Source organism: Coenobita brevimanus, chromosome 72, assembly GCF_032717465.1.
Source record: "Coenobita brevimanus isolate Jiangsu-jjx chromosome 72, ASM3271746v2, whole genome shotgun sequence".
Lineage (NCBI taxonomy): Eukaryota > Metazoa > Arthropoda > Malacostraca > Decapoda > Coenobitidae > Coenobita > Coenobita brevimanus.
In genome coordinates, this window is record NC_137025.1 from 27,346,011 (window position 1) to 27,363,085 (window position 17,075).

Genomic DNA, 17,075 nt, shown 5'->3' on the forward strand with positions numbered 1-17,075 from the left:
CTACCCAAGTACTTAAACGTACTCAAATTTTCCAATTCCTTACCATCCAACCTCGCTGTACATTCACTGACTTCACCTCTCTCAAAGACCATCACTTTACTCTTCCCTACATTCACCTGTAGATTCCTTTCTTACACACTCTCCCAAACTCTTCCACCAAGCCTCGCAGCTCCCCTTCGTCTTCACTCAACAACACAGTATAATTTGCAAACAACAGTACAGGGAGTTTCCAAACACTATCCTCTCTCACCAGGGCCACTCCAACATCCACTACCCTACCTTGTACCTCTTTTATTACCCCATCCATGTACAGATTGAACAACCATGGAGACATGACACATCCCTGTTTCAACCCAACTTTCAAAGAGAAAAACTCACTTAGTTCACCATACACACGCACTGCAGCCTTCGCACCATCGTACATACTCTTCACAGCATTCAACAACTTCCCATCTGCTCCATATATTCTTAACACTTTCCACAATCCTTGTCTATCCACCCTGTCATATGCTTTCTCCAAATCCATGAAAGCCGCATATAATTTCTTTCCCTTCTCTAGAAACTTTTCCACTTAAGATCTAAGAATGAATATCTGATCTACACAACCTCTTCCCTTCCTAAAGCCTCCCTGTTCTTCTCCAACTAATTTCTCTGTTCTTTCTCTAACTCTGTCAATAAGTATCCTACCATACACTTTTCCTATTATACTAAGAAGACAAATGCCCCTATGATTACCACACACTTCTTTTTCCCCTTTTCCTTTGTACAAGGGAATAATTATACCTGACTTCCGATCCTCCGGGACTCTACCTTCCTCCCAGGCCAATCTGCACATCTTCCACATCCATTCTACTACTATCTCTCCCCCATGCTTCAGCATTTCACCACACACTCCATCAATTCCTGGGGCTTTCCCCAATTAAACTTTCTTCATTGCTTCCACAACTTCTATCCTACTGATTTCTTCCTGTCTTCTCACCTCCCTCCTTCTCCCAGCCATTCCCCAGCCACTTATACTCGCATTACTTCCATCCTCTATGTTCAACAATTCCTTAAAGTGTTCTCTCCATCTGCTCGCTTTTTCTCCTTTCTCCACTAGTAATCTACCATTTTTATCTTTCACTCCCCTGCTAACTTCACTTCCACCCTGTCTTACTCTTTTCACCTCTTTCCAGAACATTTTCTTACAGTCCCTCTACTTTACACTCAAATTCCTTCAAAATTCCTCATCCACTCTCTTCTTACTCTCTCTTACTAATCTTTTCACCTCTCTCTTTCTTTCTACATATAACTCTTTCTTCCGCCTCTCAACTTCTTCCACGCCCCTATTTCTCATCCATTCATTGTATGCTTTCTTCTTTTGTGCCACAGCCTGTCTCACCTTTTCAGTCCACCACGCTGTTCCTTGCACCCCCCTCCGTCTTCTCTTCCTTCCACACACCGGATCACATGCTGCACATATTTCTTCTGTAAATATCCTACCCACACCTTCCACGTCTCCCATCTGCTCCAATTCATATTTGCCCAATCGTTCCTCCACTTCTTTCTTATACTCTGCCTTTTTCTCATCCTCTTGTAACCTTTCCACTCTCCTTGCAACTATTCCTTCCTCTCGTCTTTCCCTTCTTCTATTCCTCCATCTTACTTGAATCCTAATTCTGGCCACCACCAAGTAGTGATCAGAAAGTCCACTCCCCCAACCTCTATAAGCTCTTGCATCCATTACACATCTTCGCATCCTTTCATCCACACACACATAATCAATCATTGCCTTCCTTTCATTCAGTTCACCACCCACCCTTCTCATCACTCGCCATGTATACCTGTGGATCATTTTATGCCTGAAGAGGGTATTGGCTATCACCAACCCCCTCCCAGCACAAATGTCCACTAACGCTCCGATTGGGAACAATGAATTTCCCCATTTATCCATCATATTAACTCCTTCATATTGAAGACATACAAGTTTATTTCATTGTTACTAATTCCAGACCATATTACTCAACGTGGGAATAAGGTCTCTCACTGACGGTTTCGTTGATGACTAGAAAGCGCTCAGAGAGCTCATACCTCTGCTTAAGCCATTTAAAAAAGATCCTGATCCAAGACCGCATCCTCCCCCAAAATTAATCAATTGTTTCTTGGTCGTTGGTCCACCTTTTCACAAAATTTCATTGAAATTCATTGAGAAATTTTGAAGATATTGTGCGAGATACTCTGCTATTGTGAGGATACACCGGATCCGGATGTGGATCCGGCCCAAAATTTAATCAATTCTTCCTTGGACGATGGCCCACCCATCCACAAAATTTCATCCAAATCCGTTCATAACATTTTGAATAATCCTGATAATAGACAAACAGAAGCACAAGCAAACCAACGCGGGGTAAACCATAACCTCCATGGCGGAGGTAAAAATGTCTCCCCCCAGTTTAAAAAAACCTCATCTGTTAATAGAAGATAAATATAATATTAATAACACCCTCGGGCACAACGAATTGAGCCCAATGATCAGATCCATGATGGAAATAGGTTTATTACGTAATACATTCTCTTGGAAGGAATGGACCTGTGACTATAATATGTCCATAAGGACAATATATAGATGAGGAAAAAAGCAAGAGTTTCACAACGAAAATGGGGTGTTGTGGGATAACAGATTCATGAAGAAAAACTTGCAATGCAGGAAGAGGTCTTTGGGGGAAAAATAGAGGTGTGTGGGTGTTGACACCTACGGGGTGCAGCTGGAGACAAGTGTATTTGTTAATATCATAATTACATACCCTCAAGCAAAAATATGTTAGTAAGACATATATACTTCATTTTCGTTGCTTCCTCAGGCCGATGTCATGTTATCGTCCTCATTCCTAGCAGTCTGGTGGCAGAATGGTCATTTTCGGGTGAACCTCGTTCCGAGACATATACAAAGTTTTATTGCATTTTCTGATACTTTGGGATGTAACCATCAAAATAAAAAAGTGCACCCCAGTGGCAAAATGGAGGCCGAAATCCAATATGGCCGCCTGCATGAATGATGATGCTAATAAAACGTGTTTAGCTATGTTTTTAAGTTTTTAATTTTCCTCATATTTTTTATTTTAACGATTTTTAAATTTTAATGATCATTTTCAGTTGCCGATAGAAGAAATTTTGAATGTTAATACATTGCTATCATCATGCAGTTTGTTCGTGCTGAACGAGAAGGTGATTGGCCACTCCATTTGCTTGTCATCAAAGAGATGCTTCCTTATTTCCTTGCTAGTGGTCATGCCAATTATTCAAAGTATGCCTTGTATTTCTTTCATTCTATGAGCAAACTGCCTAATGAAGTGCTTCAAGTCTTCATGGAAGGAGGTCATGTATTGCGATATCAACCAGTCATCTGGAATGGCATCTGGTCTGACCAGTACATTGAGACAACTTTCATGCGTTATGGCCATAGTCCAGGAGGAATTATTGGAATAACCCATCAACCAGCAGCAGTGAAAAAGTGGTCGCTTTGACAACATATCTGCGTTCAACTGAAAAAAAAGATGTTATATCCATTCTTGATGGAAACACACAATCCACAGTCGCGACTCATAAGGATGGCCAAGCAAAGGTGTCATAGAAGATTATATACTAAAGTTTGTGCAGTACGTATGTCATTGTCTTTCAGCAGCAAACACACATCTGGTCTTTGACAGATATCACAGTGGAAGCATAAAAGAGGCAACACGAGCAGCTACAGCTACGAAGGAAGCAAGCAGATTCCATTGACTGTCATTGGCAACACCTTTGCCAGCACAGAAGGTCTGCTTATCTGTTACACACAATAAATCCCAGGTGATTAATCTCATTTGTGAGTATCTGTGTGGGCACACTGATCTACTGCCACACAATGACAAACACCTTGTGATTACAGGTAAGGAGCCAATACCAGTAGAGCTTTGTAATGGAATCAGAAGAAGCGGGCCTGACTTGCACACTACACATGAGGAAGCTGATGTTCTTGTGGTGCAGCAAGCTGTCCATTTGGCAAGGTCAGGAAGACACAGCATTAGAATTGTTCCTTATGACACAGACATATTGTACTGCAATGCCACTTCTATAAGGAAGAAAATCTTGCCTGCAATATGATAATGGTTGGAATAAGCCCTTCACAAACAAGTGCAGATATCAAAGCAACAATTAAGCAAAATCAAGACGTTCTCAACAGTCTGTTACCTCCCATGTTCTTACAGGATGTGACAGTGTTTCATATTTATGGGGTATTGGTAAAGCAGCAATGTTAAAGGCAATAAAGAGTGGGAAGACACTTACTAGATTAGGGTGGCAACAAGAAGAGCTGACTGATGTTACTGCTGAAGCTACAAAATTCATTACAGCATGTTATGGCTTTCCAAATGAAAACAACATGACATCTCTATGATATACTGTGTGGCAATCAAAGATGGGCAATATTTGGCTCACCACATCACAAGAGCTAAAAGCTTTTCCACCAACAAGAGAAGCATTTGAAGAACATGTTTGCAGAGCCCATTTACAGGCAGCAATTTGGAGAAGCTCCCTTGATCCAGAGCCACCAGAAATGAACCATCTTTATTATGGGTGGACCAAGGATCCTAATTCAGACATGGTGGTTCCAGCTGGCTCGCCACCTGATGTTTCTCCTGCACCACTTGATATCCTAAAACTAATCAAGTATGGGTATCAATCCCGCACCCCATGTTCAACTGACCGTTGTAGTTGTGCTGCAACACAACCGTCTTGCTCACTGTTTTGTGCTTGCCATGGAACTGACTGCCAAAATCTTCAAAGTAAATCAAGAGTGTCAGTTGAAGAAGAGGAAAGTATGGAGGAAAGTATGGACATGGGAATGACAGACGCTTAATATATTAATTATAAACGTGTTTATTTTATCAGTGTTTTTATATTTATAAGCAACATATATTTTTTATGTAAAGCATTTTGATCAATTTTGAAGGTGTAATTGGTCTAACATTCTGATAAGGGATGAGAACATTATAGTTGTGAAAAAGATTATGGTTTAAATGTGTTGGAATAGACATGTTAAATATCTAAAAATGTTTACTGACAGAAAGACCTAATTCTCCATCTTTTCCCTGTACAGCTTAAGAAAATGAAATATGCGGTAATACCTGATGATAGTCTAACAGGGTACGGTAATCACATTTGGTGCCTTTTTTGAGCAATTATAATTGAGTAAGTTTTCTTTTCACAATTTACACATATATAATATACTTTGTTATGCCTAGAATTTCTGAGATAATTCTACAATTAATAGAAAAAATTTAAAGCATCTTTCCCATCCCAACCTTCTTTCTAATCTCCAGTATAGGTTCCATCAGGGACACTCCACTGGCGATACTTTCAGACCCCTGGTCATCTTCCTTTCGGGACTTTGGCAAAAGTTTTGCCATTGCACTTGACATCTCAAAGGCTTTCGATCGAGTCTGACGTAAATCTTTAATTTCCAAACTAACCTCTTAGGGTGTCTATCCTTCTATCTGTGCCTTCATCTATAGCTTCCTTTCTGGTCGTTTTATACTATAGCCGCTGTTGTAGACGGCCATCGTTCTTCTCCTAGATCTATCAACAGTGGTGTTCATCAGGGCTCTGTCCTATCACCAACTCTCATCCTTTTATTCATCAGTGACCTTCTAAGCTGTACATCTAACGCTATCCACTCGTACGCTGATGACTCCACCCTTCACCTTTCCATTCGGTTCCCACAACGTCCATCTCAGCAGTTACTTCAACAAACAAGGGATGAGGCTATGGCACACCTAATGTCTGACTTGGCTCGTATCTTTGGCTGGGATAAAAATAAGCTTGTTGTTTGTAATACATCAAAGACTCAGTTCTTACAACTATCAACCCGACAAATTCTTTCACAGCTGTACCCACTGTTTAATAATACACAGCTTAATCCTGCATCAGCCTTGAACATGCTTGGGGTTTCATTCACTCAGAACTTATCTTGGAAAGATCATATTACATCTCTTGTAAAATCTTCATCCAAGAGATTAGGTGTGCTAAGCCGACTCCGTTCCTTTTTTACCCCTGCACAATTGTTGACTTTATACACGGGTTTTATCCGCCCCAGTGTGGAGTACAACTCGCATGTGTGGAGAGGTTCTCCACATACAGCTCTTCTCAAGATGATAGTCTAACAGGGTACGGTAATCACATTTGGTGCCTTTTTTGAGCAATTATAATTGAGTAAGTTTTTTTTTCACAATTTACACATATATAATATACTTTGTTATGCCTAGAATTTCTGAGATAATTCTACAATTAATAGAAAAATTTTAAAGCATCTTTCCTATCCCAACCTTCTTTCTCATCTTCAGTATGGGTTCCGTCAGGGACACTCCACTGGCGATACTTTCAGACCCCTGGTCATCCTCCGTTCGGGACTTTGGCGAAAGCTTTGCCATTGCACTTGACATCTCAAAGGCTTTCGATCGAGTCTGACATAAATCTTTAATTTCCAAACTGATCTCTTAGGGTTTCTATCCTTCTATCTGTGCCTTCATCTATAGCTTCCTTTCTGGTCGTTTTATACTATAGCTGCTGTTGTAGACGGCCATCGTTCTTCTCCTAGATCTATCAACAGTGGTGTTCATCAGGGCTCTGTCCTATCACCAACTCTCATCCTTTTATTCATCAGTGACCTTCTAAGCTGTACATCTAATGCTATCCACTCGTACGCAGATGACTCCACCCTTCACCTTTCCATTCGGTTCCCACAACGTCCTCTCAGCGGTTACGTCAACAAACAAGGGATGAGGCTATGGCACACCAAATGTCTGACTTGGCTCGTATCTCTGACTGGGGTAAAAATAAGCTTGTTGTTTGTAAAGCATCAAAGACTCAGTTCTTACACCTATCAACCTGACAAATTCTTCCACAGCTGTGCCCACTAATGTTTAATAATACACAGCTTAATCATGCATCAGCCTTGAACATGCTTGGGGTTTCATTCACTCAGAACTTATCTTGGAAAGATCATATTACATCTCTTGTAAAATCTTCTTCCAAGAGATTAGGTGTGCTAAGCCGACCCTGTTCCTTTTTTACCATCCCTTGTTTGTTGAAGTAACTGCTGAGATGGACGTTGTGGGAACCGAATGAAAAGGTGAAGAGTGAAGTCATCAACGTACAAGTGGATAGCGTTAGATGTACAGCTTAGGTCACTGATGAATAAAAGGAGGAGAGTTGGTGATAGGACAGAGCCCTGAGGAACACCACTGTTGATAGATCTAGAAGAACGATGGCCGTCTACAAAAGCGGCTACAGTATAAAACGACCAGAAAGGAAGCTATAGATGAAGGCACAGATAGAAGGATAGAAACCCTGAGAGGTCAGTTTGGAAATTAAAGATTTATGTCGGACTCGATCGATAGCCTTTGAGATGTCAAGTGCAATGGCAAAGCTTTCGCCAAAGTCCCGAAAGGAAGATGACCAGGGGTCTGAAAGTATCGCCAGTGGAGCGTCCCTGATGGAACCCATACTGAAGATGAGAAAGAAGGTTGGGATAGGAAAGATGCTTTAAAATTTTTCTATTAATTGTAGAATTATCTCAGAAATTCTAGGCATAAAAAAGTATATTATAAATGTGTAAATTGTGAAAAGAAAACTTAATTATAATTGCTCAAAAAAGGCACCAAATGTGATTACCGTACCCTGTTAGACTATCATCAGGTATTACCACATATATCATTTTCTTAAGCTGTACAGGGAAAGGATGGAGAATCTCTTGGAAGATTTTACAAGAGATGTAATATGATCTTTCCAAGATAAGTTCTGAGTGAATGAAACCCCAAGCATGTTCAAGGCTGATGCAGGATTAAGCTGTGTATTATTAAACATTAGTGGGTACAGCTGTGGAAGAATTTGTCGGGTTGATAGGTGTAAGAACTGAGTCTTTGATGCATTACAAACAACAAGCTTATTTTTACCCCAGTCAGAGATACGAGCCAAGTCAGACATTTGGTGTGCCATAGCCTCATCCCTTGTTTGTTGAAGTAACTGCTGAGATGGACGTTGTGGGAACCGAATGGAAAGGTGAAGGGTGGAGTCATCAGCGTACGAGTGGATAGCGTTAGATGAACAGCTTAGAAGGTCACTGATGAATAAAAGGAGGAGAGTTGGTGATAGGACAGAGCCCTGCGGAACACCACTGTTGATAGATCTAGGAGAAGAACGATGGCCGTCTACAACAGCGGCTATAGTATAAAACGACCAGAAAGGATGCTATAGATGAAGGCACAGATAGAAGGATAGAAACCCTAAGAGGTCAGTTTGGAAATTATAGATTTATGTCAGACTCGATCGAAAGCCTTTGAGATGTCAAGTGCAATGGCAAAGCTTTTGCCAAAGTCCCGAAAGGAAGATGACCAGGGGTCTGAAAGTATCGCCAGTGTAGTGTCCCTGACGGAACCCATACTGAAGATGAGAAAGAAGGTTGGGATAGGAAAGATGCTTTAAAATTTTTCTATTAATTGTAGAATTATTTCAGAAATTCTAGGCATAACAAAGTATATTATATATGTGTAAATTGTGAAAAGAAAACTTACTCAATTATAATTGCTCAAAAAAGGCACCAAATGTGATTACCGTACCCTGTTAGACTACCATCAGGTATTACCACATATTTCATTTTCTTAACCCACCGTGTCCCATTGATATGCATATGTGCCTGAACGTTTTGTCACTGTGACTCCTGTTGACGTTTGTAAATGCGCTACAATTGCAAGATCCATCATTTGCACATTTTAAAAATTTTGCATGTGATTTTTTGTACATATATGCAGGACACCTTCATCTCCCCGAGTCCAGGCGGGGCAATACCTTACACCGCATGACCTCCCCCGCCCCCACACGCCTTTGTCTCACCAACTCACCTGTTACCAGTGACCTGGCCAGTAAAGACATGTCACACCACAGTACAAATTTCAAGGCGAAAGTGAATCCCCAATCGATGACAATGTGGAGGACAAAGTTTACGTGGCGTTAGTGGAAGAAACGTGCAGAAGTGATGAGCAGGTAATGTCGCAAATCAAGGTGCGGTATGTTGATGTGTTTGGTGAGTAAAACAATGTTTATATCGCTTATATTACTGTGTGAAGACCAATATACTCTTGTACTACATATAAATTCGTACCAAATAAATATTCTAAGTGGTTTGGAACAGTTACCCCTCCCATAGAAAACGCCTCTGGAGCCAGGCTCGATAGAAGACGGTACCATGTGAGGGTAGTGTCACCTGTACCAGGCATTTCTAAGCTCAGGTGAGCACTTTCTCTCTGAATTTTTGATGTTTCTCATAAAAAGTGGAGGTTTTCACAAAAAAAAAAAAAATGAAAATCTGCCGGGACTGGGGGAGGTCATTGCTGAAAAATCTGCTAGGACATGGCAGGTTAACCCGCCGCGTCCCGGAGACGTGAATTCACGTCCTCACATGATGTGCATTCATATCCCGGAGACGTAAATTAACGTGGCAACATTGCAAGGTCCGTAATTTGCACAATTCTCAATTTTCACGAGTGATTTCGCGAGTGATTTTTGGCACGTATACACGGGACACCTTCCTCTATTCCTCTACAAGATGCCAAGCAGGAACAATGCCTTACACTGCATAACCTCTCCCCCCCCCCTGCACGCCATTGTCTCGGCAATTCACCTGTTACCAGTGACCTGGCCAATAAAGACATTCAGGGCCAGAGTGATTCCCCAATCGATGACAGTGTGGAGGACAAAGTTTACATAGCATTAGAGGAAGAAACAGTCAGAAATGATGATCAGGTAATGTGGGAAAAAAAGGTCATGAATGGTCATGAGTTAGTGAGTGAAACAATGCTACAATGCCTATATTACTGTTTGAAAACTAATACTACATATAAATTCGTACCAAGTAAATAAATAAATACTGTTTATGAGTGGATAAAATAGTTACACTCCCATAGAACTCGTTTTCTTTGGTGCCAGCCTGTTAGAAAACCCAGTCAGGTAAGGAGGTACTCATACCTGTATCGAGTATTTTAAACCTCAGGTGAGCGATTTCTCTATGAATTTTCGATGTTTCTCACCAAAAGCGGATGTTTGAGCCAAAAATAAAGAAGGTCCAAAAATGTCGGGACTGGGGGGTACCACTGCCCAGAAAACGTCGGGATGGGGCAGGTTAAAGTACTTCTTTAGGGCATGATAGCTGCCCTTTTTGTAGTTTAGCCTCTTTTTTGTAATTTCCATTACCTTTAACTATATCACATGCTATCCTGAAAGTGTAATCTAGTACTGCATGGTCGCTTTTGCCAAGGTCATACTGTCAGTTTCATTATCTTGCCTAGTAAATATGAGATCTAATAATGGGGGGTCTTATGGTCCTCTTTTTCGGGTGTTCTCCTTTACGTGTTGAGTTAGAAAAAATTCCTGTATTATATTCAAGAGCTTTCGATCCCAGCAACTTCCATGGCATTTTACATCTAGAATATTCTAGTTTATATTTGTGTTAAAATCTCCTGTTAGTATAATTCTTTCAGATTTTTCTTCCATTTTATTCAGTAGGGTTTTTAGACTCTGAATTGTCTTTTCTGCCAGGTCTTCATATTCACCTCTATCCCATGTGATTGTCTTGGGTGGAGTATATAGATTTGCCACAATTATATCCCTTCTAATGTACTAATCTCTATTGCAACTAATTCTACTTGTGAGGGTATGTCTATCTCTTTTACTTGGAATCTTTTCTCTGTTAGTATCATAACTCCTCCTTTTCTTTTAATTTCTGTCTCATCGCCAAATATCACACTAATTCAATGAGTAGTTTGATATCCTTGGAGTTAATTTTGTTTCTGTTAGAAAAATAATATTAGGCTTATTTTATATGATATAGTCTTATATCTATAATAATTTGGATACCATTCCATCTACATTTGAGTACATCAACTTCGCCATATTGTTCACATACAGTATTTGACAAATGTTGAGTCTATTATCTTGCGTATATTTAGTCCCTGCTGTTTATGTGTCATTTTTTTACTTGTAATCCTACTACTGTGTAAAGAAAAAAAATTTACTTCTCGCTTCATGTGATCTTGCATGATTCTTTCTTTTTGCTTCTTCCCTATTTCTTTAGTAATCTCCATTCCTTTTGAGTTAGGCACCTTTTTACCACACTCCTTTGTACGCCTCTGATTCCTGAAGTTTGTTAGCATTTTTTAATACCTCTTCTACAGTGTTCACGCTTTGGAAGGTTACTTCCAGGGGCAATGGCTTGATTCTCTCATATTTCCTTAATCTCTTAAATATCCTCTGCTTTCTCAAAGATTTCTTCTGATACTACATTCAGTATGGTCACAATATTTTCCATATCCTTTTTATCATTGGTGATTCTATTCCTTATTTCTTTTGCATTTCTACCAGTGACGACTATAGATATGTTAACTCCGGCTGTAACCTTTATCAGCCTTGGGTTCTTCCGTATGATGTCTTTCACCTCTCTTGTCGTGTCATTTGTTTCAGCCTTGTTTTTCAGATCTTGACTTGTTTTGGGTACTTCTGCCCATGTGTTTTCTACTTCGTCTGTGTAACTTCTCATCATTTCATTTGCCTGAGTTATCATCTCATGTGTCTCTGCTCTGCTCTAGCAGATTACCTGCTTGTCTAATGGGGTGCTTCTGAAAAGCCTGGTATTCTGGTAGATGTCACCACCACTGGGACAAACACATTTCCGCGCTGTTTAAACAGCATATTTTTCTTTGTTAAATATCTACACTGTTGTGTGAAACTGTGAGTCATGGTAATGTCATATACCGTAATATAAATAATACAAATAGAACACTTATAAATAACGCAACGTGAATTGTTTAAATTTATCATAAACGGAAATAAAAATATAATTGATGGCATATGATGGCAACCTACCATTTCAGTGGTCCTATATTATCTAATTTCTGCTACATTTAGTGCAAGTTAGGTTCTTAATACATACAGTGTTCAGACTGTAAATTACGACTAGTGGATAATTTGACTCATTCAAGTCTCTATGTGGGCAGAAATTTAATGTTGATTAAATACTGGGACTCAGCATTTTGCTCACTCCCTTCACACATGCACACCACAAGACCCGTGTGCCACGGTTTGAGGAGGCCATAGTGTTGCCCCCTCAGACCCTCCAAAGCAATTACAGTACCATTCTTTATCTAACCTAACCAGACCACAAATAGTCTAAACTGTATTATTTTAAGCATTAGTCCGCGTGCGTTTGCTTTGAAAACAAATCGCTCGTGAAAAAAATTAGGCACTGGACTGTCTTGTGTGCATGCGTGAAGGGAATGAGCAAAATGTTGAGTCCCAGTATTTACTCAACATTAAATTTCTGCCCACACAGAGACTGAATGAGTCAAGATACCCACTAGGCGTAACTTAGTCTGAACGAACTATGTATTAAGAACCTAACTTGCACTAAATGTAGCAGAAATGAAATAATATAGAACCACTAAAATGGAGGGTTGCCATCATATGCCATCAATGATATTTTAATTTCCGTTTATGATAAATATAAACAATTCACGCTACGTTATCTATACGTGTTCTATTTATAGTATTTATATTAAGGTATATCACATTACCATGACTCACAGTTTCACACAACAGTGTAGATATTTAACAAAGAAAAATATGCTGTTTAAACTGCACGGGGAATGTGTTTGTCCCACTAGTGGTGACATCTACTGGAATACTAGCTTTGAAAGCACTCAATTATGTCTTTGTCCTTATTGTAATCCTGCAGAACTCTCTCATGGGTGACTATTGTACTTCCCATTTCGTTCTTTTTCTTCCTCATGATGTCTACCTCAGCTTGTAGCTCACCTACTGTTGCATTTTATGTTTAATTCCTTTACCAGTTTCTATTTTTTTTTCTTTTTGTTGATACAGTTCCTTTCTTATTTCATCCAATTCCAGTTTGAAAGCCTCTTCCAGTTTATTAAATTTCTCTGCTAATCTCTTTAATGTACCCAGTTCCACCAGGTCCGTGAAGTCATCATTTTGTTTTTTACTGTTTCCCTTCCTCTTACCTATTTGCACTTCTTGAAAGTACGCCATCTTACAGAATTATACTTTTTACTTACAGTTTAGCATCTCCGTTGTCAGTGTTGGACATTACCTGGTGTCATATGCACGGAGTGACTTAATGCTGGAAGTTACCGTTCCCTTCTCTGTTAAGCCTAAATTAACCTAACTTAACCAAACCTAACCTAACCTTAACCTAACCTTATCCTAGATCAACCTAACCTAAATAAACCTAAATTAAGCTAATCTTAATTCACGAAATGATTAATTTCACAATTTGCCTGTAACATACATATATATCTATATTTATGTATATCAATATATCGACCTATAGTTACCCACAGGTCGATAAGACATCCAACTATCTTCCTGACACATGTATTTCTTACAATGTTGTTGATAAATGGCACAAAATTTGAGATAACATGCAGATACTTTCAAAATAAAAGCTAAACGGCCACTCGGCGCATGCGCACTGAGTGAAACGGTTACTTCCAGCATAAGTCACTCCGTGCATACGACACCGGTGCTTGTCTGTTTATTCGACTAGGCCCATGTCGTCTGCTAACACGACAAATTCCTTAGGTCTCTGATTATATAGGTGATATACTTTCTTTGGACAGCACTTGTTCGCTTCTGCTTCATCTGCAAGCGTCTATAATTTAGTTTGGTACCGGATGTGACTCATTTTTAGATACATTTAGGTTCTGCAGCTGTGCAGAGAGTAGTGACACGTATTTTCTGTCCGGTGATCCACTAGTGTGTATAAGGTATAGTGCCTGTGTGCCAGAGAGAGAGAGAGAGAGAGAGAGAGTATCTTACAAGAAGAGCACCCAATACACATTCCACCACCATTACTGTTGTTGCCACTTCAACCGGGTGTTCTGTGAGATCATATGCTTAAGTTATGATGAATGATTGAATCTTATGATTGCGTGGTGCATGGGCAAAGGCTGTTGTGCCGTGGTGGTCTGTGTTGCAGTGTGGATGTAGTACACTGTTTGTGTGGTTTATTTCGCGTTGTTAGGGAAAAATGATGATTGTGTCGTAGCCTGGCAAAGCACACTTGTGTTTTTCTGGGTAGGCTACTTTAACAGGGGTACTTGTCTGGCGATGTTTTGTGTAAGGTACTGTTTGGCAAAAGGTTTTCGTTGGCTGTTTCTTACCTATGCATTTTGTGTAATATATTGTTGGGAGTGTGGGGAGGAGGGATGTGAATGAGTCATTCTGCTCAATGCTGTTTTTTTTTTCTTTTTTTTTCAAGGAAAAAAATGGGAGAAATGGAGTTCCCCCGAGCTAAGCCCTGTATTGGACTATATAGCCCCGCTAGGGTTACAGGAGCGAGCTACCACTCCTAGCACGGCAGCCCGGGCGAGGCTCGAACTCGCATTCCCCCGATTACGAGTCCAGCGCGCTACCACTGTGCTACCGAGCCCCCCCCCCCTTTTTTTTTTTTTTTCAAGAGAATCCAACAAAAATTTAGGTGTGAAGGATAGATCTTGAGCTAAGGCAATGCACTGTTTGCTGCTGAAATTTTTATTGTACTTGACTAGCTAAGGCAATGCACTGTTTGCTGCTGAAATTTTTATTGTATTTGACTGGGGTTGCTGGCAATATTTTGTTTTTTTGGTGAACGTGACTAAAATTTAAAATGGTGTCTAAGGCCAGAAGGTCGTAAATGACGTTTTATATAAAATGAGAAACGAAATCTTAAAGTTTAACTTTTGTCATTCGAAAACTAATAAAGATATCAAATTTTTTTTTTGTTTCACTTTGAAGCCAAAATCATGTAGATTTACTGTGTATGCAATACAAGTAGCGGTGCACATGCACAGAAGCTTAAAATATGCCTAATATGTGAAAATTGGCAGGTATTGGGATTTTGGGAGAGTATATTCATTCATTTAAAACATCGTTACTCCATAACTAATGAAGCTATCAAGGTGGGAATTGTTTAACATTGAAGAGGAATACCTAGAAAATGTTTAAGTATGCCTAGCACCATGTTTTTGGGGCACACACGTGCATAAATACCTCAAATATCAATAACGTGTTATGAATTACCACCACAAAAAAAATATAATAATAATAACAACATTCCCAGTGGAACGGCTGGTATCATGTTTTCCAGAATCATGAAGCTTCCTGCACATTGTCAATAACACTAGGGAAGATGGTGTCACTGATGATTATGTAGTAATAACAAAACCACTGTAAATATCCAGAAGAAATAGAAGATGCACTTTCGTTGCCGTTGCATACGAAGGGAATGAATGTTTACATGTGGGATTGTGGGTAGAAACTTAGCACCGAGAAGAGAGGAACGCACTGATTGGCTCACAACTTCCATGACCTTGCACTTATTGGCTGGAGCTAAATACGCAGTGGTAGAGACGGGCCAGGACTGGCGGGTGCAACGGCGAGGCAACATGGCTGCCCGCGGGGTGGGATTGTCTGACGTGTTATTTAAGGGGGACAAAGTACACTTACGGCCGTCTGGTCCTACGACGTGATCCGCCAGCCATGTATACTGCTCTTAGGCACCAAAGTTGTTACTCTTTGACAGCATTTTGACCATACTTGCGAGACCAGAAAGGTTTAAAAACATTCACCACGGGACAGAGGACAGTTTGGGGGGGAGAATGCTGTACTTAACTCCGTTATCAGTAAGGTGGCACTTATAGCCTTCTGGTCCTACACGAAAATTATATTTATAGCCACTGTGTATTCTGGTATTTTCTTAGAACTTTGTGTGTGTGTGTGTGTGTGTGTGTGTGTGTGTGTGTGTGTGTGTGTGTGTGTGAAATTATTCCTTGTATTTTTGACAGCAAAAATTGCAGTTCAGAGTGAGCTTGCACATTCCTTTGTGGTTGTAATAAATAGTAGATAGACTCCTCCTAGAAAGTCAATGTGCTCTCCGAAGCTAGTGCTTTTAAATGTTTACATGGCATCCAGTTTACGAAATGTCTTTGTAGCGATGTTACTTCAGAAGTATGTTGAGAAACCATCACGTGTGTCTACAGAGTAAGTCATAAAAGACTGGGGTGTTATTTTAGTGAGAATGTTTGGTTGTAGAGGGTGACTCAAGAGTGTGTTTGAATTTTGTGTCTGTCCAGAGTGAAGAAGCTGACAGTTGATTTGGTTGGTTGAAATGGCCTTTCTGTTTTTTGTAAACAAGTGTTGTAGTGAGCATTCTGCAAGTTCTGCGTTATCTGGCATGTGTGTTGAGTCTTGAGGTGTTGTGATGCGCACGTTAATACGTTATCATAAGACAATACTGCTGCTGAAGGAAGAAATTTTTGTTGGTCATCGAGGAAGAGATTTGGAAGCGAGAGTGAGAGAATTAAACCCTGTGAGACATCAGACTTCTACACGATGCCGTCAATAGATCCAGGTCCCTGTCTCAGTAGTAGGTACATATAAGTGTGTGTGAAGAGACCTTGAAGGTGAATTTTGTTGACTGTACGATAGTCATTAACCCGCCCCGTCCCGGCCACTTTTCGACCACTGGTACCCCCCAATCCCGGGCAATTTTCGACCTTTTTTTTTTTTGCTAAAACTTTCGCTTTTGGTGAGAAACATCGAAAATTCATAGAGAAATCGCTCACCTGAGGTTTAAAATACTCATTACAGGTAGGAGAGCCTCCTTACCTTACTGGGTTTTCTATCAGGCTGGCACCAAAGAAAACGAGTTCTATGGGAGGATAACTATTTCACACCACTCATAAACGGTATTTATTTATTTACTGTTACGAATTTATATGTAGTACAAGAGTATATTGGTTTTCAAGCAGTAATATAGGCATTATAAGCATTGGTTCACTCACTAATACCTGACCTTTTTTTGCCACATTACCTGATCATCATTTCTAACTGTTTCTTCCTCTAATGCTATGTAAAGTTTGTCCTCCACATTGTCATTGATTGGGGAATCACTCTGGCCCTGAATTTCGTACCGTGGCATGACATGGCTATACTGGCCAGGTCACTGATAACAG

At 40.0% G+C, this 17,075-nt stretch overlaps 1 non-coding gene across 1 annotated transcript; it reads right to left on the reverse strand.

The window, feature by feature from the left end:
- Window positions 1–14,440: 14,440 nt before the first annotated feature.
- TRNAT-CGU (transfer RNA threonine (anticodon CGU)) lies at window positions 14,441–14,512 on the reverse strand. The gene has a single exon. It is a non-coding gene; the product is annotated as a tRNA-Thr (tRNA).
- Window positions 14,513–17,075: the final 2,563 nt, after the last annotated feature.